The following is a 6,851-nucleotide window of genomic DNA, read 5'->3' on the forward strand; positions in this document are numbered from 1 at the left end:
CTGGGAGAATTGATAGAGCAGAAGAAAGAAAGAGCATGAGAGAAAGGGAGGGAAGGAGATGGGAAGTAAGAAGGTACATAATGATAGGGTTAGTCTTTTGTTTTCATGAAACTGAAAAGTCGATGAGGTTTTGAAATGTTCTAACCAATACATTTCTCCATCTAATTCAAGTACATTGAATTAAATTGTGAATTAAATGAAGGCAAAACAGGTTGGCTGTTACCTTTCAAGCAAACCTAATCAAGCATCAAGCCTACCAAGATGTTCTTTTTCTACAATAAAATTTGACACTGTTATTTTCAGCATGTTCATGAACTAATTTGTGTAACCATGCTCTTGTATTGTTTTGTATGTCCCACCCACTTTTTAAAAATGGCAAATCTGTCCTGTCAACTTTTTATTGAGAAAAATATATTTAACAGTCGCATCCTTGGTTATAAAAAAAGGAGCTGTCCCATCCACATTTGAAAACCAATGCCCCTGTCAAGACTGGTTGTGATCAACAAAGGTTTCTTCTTCTAGATGCTGCAGCCAAAAACAATGAGAACCCTTGTTTCATTAAAAACTAAAAAGTCATTTATTGAATGAATTAGGGTTTGTGAAGTATTTCAAAATTAAATTAAATTCAAATTACCACCACATTTATTGCACTAAGAATGTGTTTTGTTATAGACATGTTTTGAGGTACAGGTAACTAACAGTAGGCCTATCAGTAGCATTCTGCAAAAAGCTAGTCCAATTAGGCTACTAGGCATTTTAAGGGATGCGTGTTAGTGTAACTTAACAACTCCCTAACACACTCACCAAGCCAAAGGGCTTTGCAATCAGTTGTCATATTAGCAATGGTACTTTGAATAGAAGTGCTGATGTAGTTGTTGCACTGCGTAATTGTGAAAAAGGCAATAGATATTGCTATTTGCCTAGGATTCAGACCGTAGCCCATCCATCATGCCTCGTTTAGAAATAATAATCTAGATATATAATACGTTTTTAATGCCCATAAGCATGCAGGTTGGATTCAATACCATAAATAGCCCAAGGCTGTGTGGGTTGTGTCTTAGACAGAGACTAGAGGTCTCATTGTCATTGATTTCAGTCATCCACGTCTTTTGATAAGACGGTGGCATCTGCTTGCGTCAGATCATGGTTGTCATCAGCTTGGTTATCGAGTCAAGGTCACTATGAAGTAGGGATATAAGAAAATTGAAATAGAAGAATCTTGACTTCATTTTTCATAGCTGCGCCTGTAGGCTTAAGGTTGTTGAGGTTTAATGGTGTGTGAAACGACAATCTGAATGTGGCGATTCTCTACGTAACGTAGCCTACTTGTGCGCGACTGACCATTCATGGCCGAAGTGCGGGAAAAATGGCATCAACGGCCGTTAAGATGTCGGTGAACAGAGTGCAGAGCAGGTAAAGCAACTGAATGTTTGTGACCTCCCTTGTCACAACGACAAAAGAATATCTTACAGACTGTCGACTCATATTGCCGCATTAAGTCTAACTGCATACTAGTCAAGTGGGTGGGCGAATGTGTTGTGAATGTGTATCCTTCACTCGTGCCGTCAGTAGTTCAGTTGCTTTTAAACTAATCTAGCTAGTTCACAAAAAGTGAGGGGTACGTTGAGCAAACATTGTAAACGTTTTTCGAATACGTCCTGTGTTTTAATGTTATGGCAAGAAAGTTCAAGTTTATATTTAGTCACTTAGTCGACTGGTTTGTCCATGGCTGTAAATAATACTCTGGTCATCTGTACTAGATAGGGCCTAGTATCCAGATTCAGAGATTTGAGATGAGACCAATCCCCATATGCAGTGGGTGCCCATATGATTTCTTCTACATTTGAATGTTTGTTTGTGCAATAAAGTCTCCTTCCACACAATTGCTGGCAGCTTTCCGCCCAGGAGCAGGGGTTGCTGGGAAAGGTCACACAATCTGCATAATTTCATATTAATAGTAATGTGGGAAATGATTGGATTCTGGCTGGTGGCTAGTCAACCGAGGAAATTTCTTATTTCATGCACTCCTAAATTAATTTTCCTCTCAAGTCATCTGCGTATATGCATGTGTGTGCATGTGTGTATTGTGCAATTGGTATGTTTGAGCCTTGCTGTGTAGGTTATCTTTTATGTGTGTAAGTGTATGTGTGTGCGTGTGTGTGTGTTTGAGAGAGAGAGATACAGTAAATACATTGAAACGAGAAGCCTACATGTATTTTTCCTGTGTCAGCCTTATACATTCTATACGGTAAGTATTTACGATTACTCACTTTTACGGCTCTCTTGGGGATATAGGCTTGCCTATATAGGGAGACATGGATACAAGCGCATCTAAAATATTTATATTATAGTAGCCATGACCTTTTCCTATTAATCTCAATAGTGTTTGCACACTTCCATGCATTCCAAGAGAACCAGAGACTTTGAGGGTACCCTTTGGGGATACAGGTAATTTTTTTATACATATAATCACATAATCACATATAGTGATTTCACTTTAGAATATGGATTCATGTCAGTGCTCATTAACGGTAGCATGTTATGTGCAACTTTAACCATGTTGATCATGGCCACGTGTTCGAGGTGTGGCGATCAATTTGGGAACTCTTGTGCACAAGGTTAGAATGAAAATGTCTACAAGGATGACTATTTTTGCTGATTTCTGATAAGTTAGCCAGTGTGGAAGCTAATGGGAGGGGTTATGCAAATTGAAGGAGGTACAGTTATTTTGTTGTACGGTTGTAATATTGGTTGTTGTTGATGGGGCACTACATGTTAATTACGCTAGCCGAGAGTAGCAGCTGTTAATGTTCCGATATAATGAGTGATAAAAATGAGTGCTAAGAGTCCAAATGGGTACAGTGAGAACACCTGTGTGAGGACAGCAAGCCAAAGTGAAAGGAAATACACTTAACAATCACAGATGAAAGCAGAGGATGAATGGATTTGGAACTATCACTTGTATAGTCCAATTTAATATGTAAGATTTGTTAATTTATACAAAGCCCTCAGATCCTTATTTGGATAAACGTTTCTGCACCTGTTTGATAAAGAGACATGGCTTAGGACAAGGGGACAGGAGGAGAGGCAAGACAACAGCAGATGAGAGTGGATGAAAAATGGGCAGGAGTCAAAGGAAGGAACCAACTAATATAATTAGATAAAAGTGAATACCAGCCAAAAAGATTGTTAATTGTTAAATCTTAGTGATCTCGTTTCTCAAGTACGGAACTAAGTCGCAGAGATTTAAAGACCCCCTCCTCTCAAAAGTGTGTTTTTCTTATGTTTTTGTCCCGTAAAATGTCTGACCTTGACTATACTGACTCGTATATGTGCAGTGTCTGTATTTTAACATTCCTCTACTGAAGTGGGAGATGTCTGTTTCCCGGGCAAGCATCATTTCAATTTTTATTTGAAAGGTTTGACATGGGAGAGTGTTCAGTTCTTGGATGTAAACCGGATGTAAAGCATGGATCAACCAAAAAATCTAATTATGCTGCTAAAATGACATTTATTTTCAGACATTGGGCTCACATGCCTACAAACCTGTATGGACTCTGCAATGCATTTCAGTTAAGTTTTGATATTCACAACCACTAACACTGTGTCACCCACTGCCAGTTACATGCTAACAAGCCAAACATATGATAATTCTAGTAACTACACTTAGCCTGCCATTCTTATATGACTGCTAGTCCCGTATTTTGGTACACAACAAACTCCTCATTTTAGTCTGATGCTAAAACATGTATGGCTGATTCTCAGATGTTTCATATAGCCATGGCTATATGAAACATGTGTTTGCAAATGGCAGTGGTGGGTGAGGCGCAAGGCCTCTGATATTTGCATAACTAAATATTCATAGGTCCAGAATTGATGTTGTTAAGTGTTATGTTTTTGATGTTGATGTTTTACCAGACCCTTTTCAGAGTTTTTTTCTTTGTAGTAAAACCATGTTTGGCAGAGTATTTCTACATACTTAAAAAATCTGTAGGGGAACTTTGAGAAAGAGAAATGGACCTAAAGGAGAGGGAAGTCAGAGGGGATTAAAGGGTATATGAGAGGCATGGGTGGAAGAAGAAGGAAATCAGGCAAGTTAAAAACATCAAAAAAGTAATCAACAGTTCATTATGCTGGCGTCCGTATGGATCCTTGGACAGGGTTCAAGCAGAAGACTTATTACAATATTGTTCATAGAGTATATAATTTGTGGATGAATGGCACGAACATGGTGTGGTACTGTATACTGGTATGGAATTCTACTTAAAAACCTTAATTGGGTGTGCTTGCGAACTGGAGCGGTTCGCAACCGAATGCGAAGCGGCTGGGATGGGAATCAGCACCTCCAAATCTGAGGCCATGGTTATCGACCGGAAAAGGGTGGAGTGCAATCTCCGGGCCGGGGAGGAGATCTTGACCCAAGCGGAGGAGTTCAAGTATCTCGGGGTCTTGTTCACGAGTGAGGGAAGAATGGAGCACGAGATCAACAGGCGGATCGGTGCGGCGTCCGCAGTGATGCAGGCTCTGCATCGGTCCGTCGTGGTGAAGAAGGAGCTGAGTCGAAAGGCGAAGCTCTGTATTTACCAGTCGATCTACGTTCCTACCCTCACCTATGGTCACGAACTGTGGGTAGTGACCGAAAGAACGAGATCGCGAATACAAGCGGCCAAAATGAGTTTTCTCCGCAGGGTGTCCGGGCTCTCCCTTAGAGATAGGGTGAGAAGCTTGGTCATCCGGTAGGGGCTCAGAGTAGAACCGTTGCTCCTCCGCGTCGAGAGGGGCCAGTTGAGGTGGCTCGGGCATCTGATAAGGATGCCTCCTGGACGCCTCCCTGGTGAGGTGTTCTGGGCATGTCCCACTGGGAAGAGGCCCCGGGAAAGACCCAGGACACGCTGGAGGGACTATGTCTCTCGGCTGGACTGGGAACGCCTCGGGGTCCACCAGGAAGAGCTGGTGGAAGTGGCCGGGGAGAGGGAAGTCTGGGCCTCCATGCTTAGGTTGCTGCCCTCGCGACCCGACCCCCGGAAAAGCGGCAGATAATGGATGGATGGGTGTGCTTGCCCTATTACTGCCTATACAGGTCGGTTATTGTGCCTGTGGTGAAGACCTATGGAGGGCCCAGGCCTCTGGGATTTGAGGACAAGCACGCATCCGGAACTCATTCAAATTCCCTGTGTGTTGTGATGGGCTCAGAAAAACACTCCCTGGTGATTAGCCTCTGATGCTAACACTTCAGTTGTCACTGGACGCGCCAGGTGGAATGTTAAGTGGGTCTATGTTGGTCAGGCACTATGTATATGTATGCATGTGTGGCATTACTGCTGAAGATGACGTTAACTCATTGAGACTCCTTTGAGTGCTGCCATCCGACTGTTGTTTAGGTGTCTGTGTACCTGCTGTCACAGCCGTTGTTTTGTTCTCAAGAATGGTGTGGAGGTCAAAGTGGGGACACTGGGTTCCATATACAATATATGAGTACACACACTTTTTACTTTCACCATCCATTGACTTTGACCACTTGCTACAACTTTAAGACATACACAGATGGTGATGGCATTGATCCCGAACCGGGGGGCTAATTGACTTTTTGGCTGATCATCCCTCTCTCCAAAGGTATGCTGGGTAATGAAGAATGCCACTTATCATTTACCAACACATGGAGCATGACTGTTCAGACTCACAGTTCCTTCTGTGATGACCCTTCCTCTCACTCTTGTTAAGTATGCTCTCTTTCCACTGAATTCAGTGCATGGCCTTTTAAAATGTTTCCTTTCACAACTATATTTTCCTCTCCTTCACCTGTATGTGATCGCCCGCTCCCAACCCAAGCTCTTCTCCTGTCTGGCCCACCAATGGTGGAATCATCTCCCTACCTTCATCAGAGACACTGTCTCCCCACCTTCAAGGAAAGGGTAAAGACGCACTTGTTCCAAGAGTACAACGACACTTAAGAAAGATTTGTTGGATCAGATGTTAGTTTATTTCCTCCAGGAACACAATGACACTTATTGAGGGACTTGTTGGTTAGTTGTAACTGATTTAACTACTTGTACTCGCTGTGAATTATTGTTGCTTGCTTTCCTCCAGGTACACTCTAGCACTTTCGAGGATCATGTTGTTTAATTGGGTGTGCTCAAGCCTTCGGCGAGAGCACAACCTTTGTTCTCTCACATATATATTATTATTGGGTGTGCTTTGCCTTCGGCAAGGGCACAACCTTTGTTCTCTCACATATATATTATTTGGTGTGCTCAAGCCTTCGGCGAGAGCACAACCTTTGTTCTCTCACATATATATTATTATTATTGGGTGTGCTTTGCCTTCGGCAAGGGCACAACCTTTGTTCTCTCACATATATATTATTATTATTATTATTCTTTTTGCCCCCCTAAAACTCAGTCAATATTTGGCCTACATAGACAAAGTAGGTGTCAAAAGTTTCGTCTTGGTAGCGATTGAGTTGCTTCTATTGGAATTTACGTTCCGTTGCATGGTTTAGGCTGAAGTTAAGTTTTTGTGGCGAAAAGTGAAGCTAACGGTGGCTAATTTGCTAGCCACAGTCACTGACGTTACTAACGTCACTACGTCAATAACGTCACGAAAACACGCGTGACTACCTTTGGCAGAACATTCGTTTCGCATCTGTTAACTTGGGGGTAGTGATGGGCATTCCGGCTCTTTTTCGTGAGCCGGCTCGTATGGCCCTACTAACCCTAACCCGGGCAACACATACTACAGTGTTCTATGATGTAGCGTTATCTGTTTTCAATCGTTAAAATAAACATTCCTCACATATACATTTTCGTTGTAGGGTTTATTCTGACATTAGTAAACGATTTGTTGGTGAAATT

The sequence above is a fragment of the Osmerus eperlanus genome, chromosome 2 (genome assembly GCF_963692335.1).
Source record: "Osmerus eperlanus chromosome 2, fOsmEpe2.1, whole genome shotgun sequence".
Taxonomy (NCBI): Eukaryota; Metazoa; Chordata; class Actinopteri; order Osmeriformes; family Osmeridae; genus Osmerus; species Osmerus eperlanus.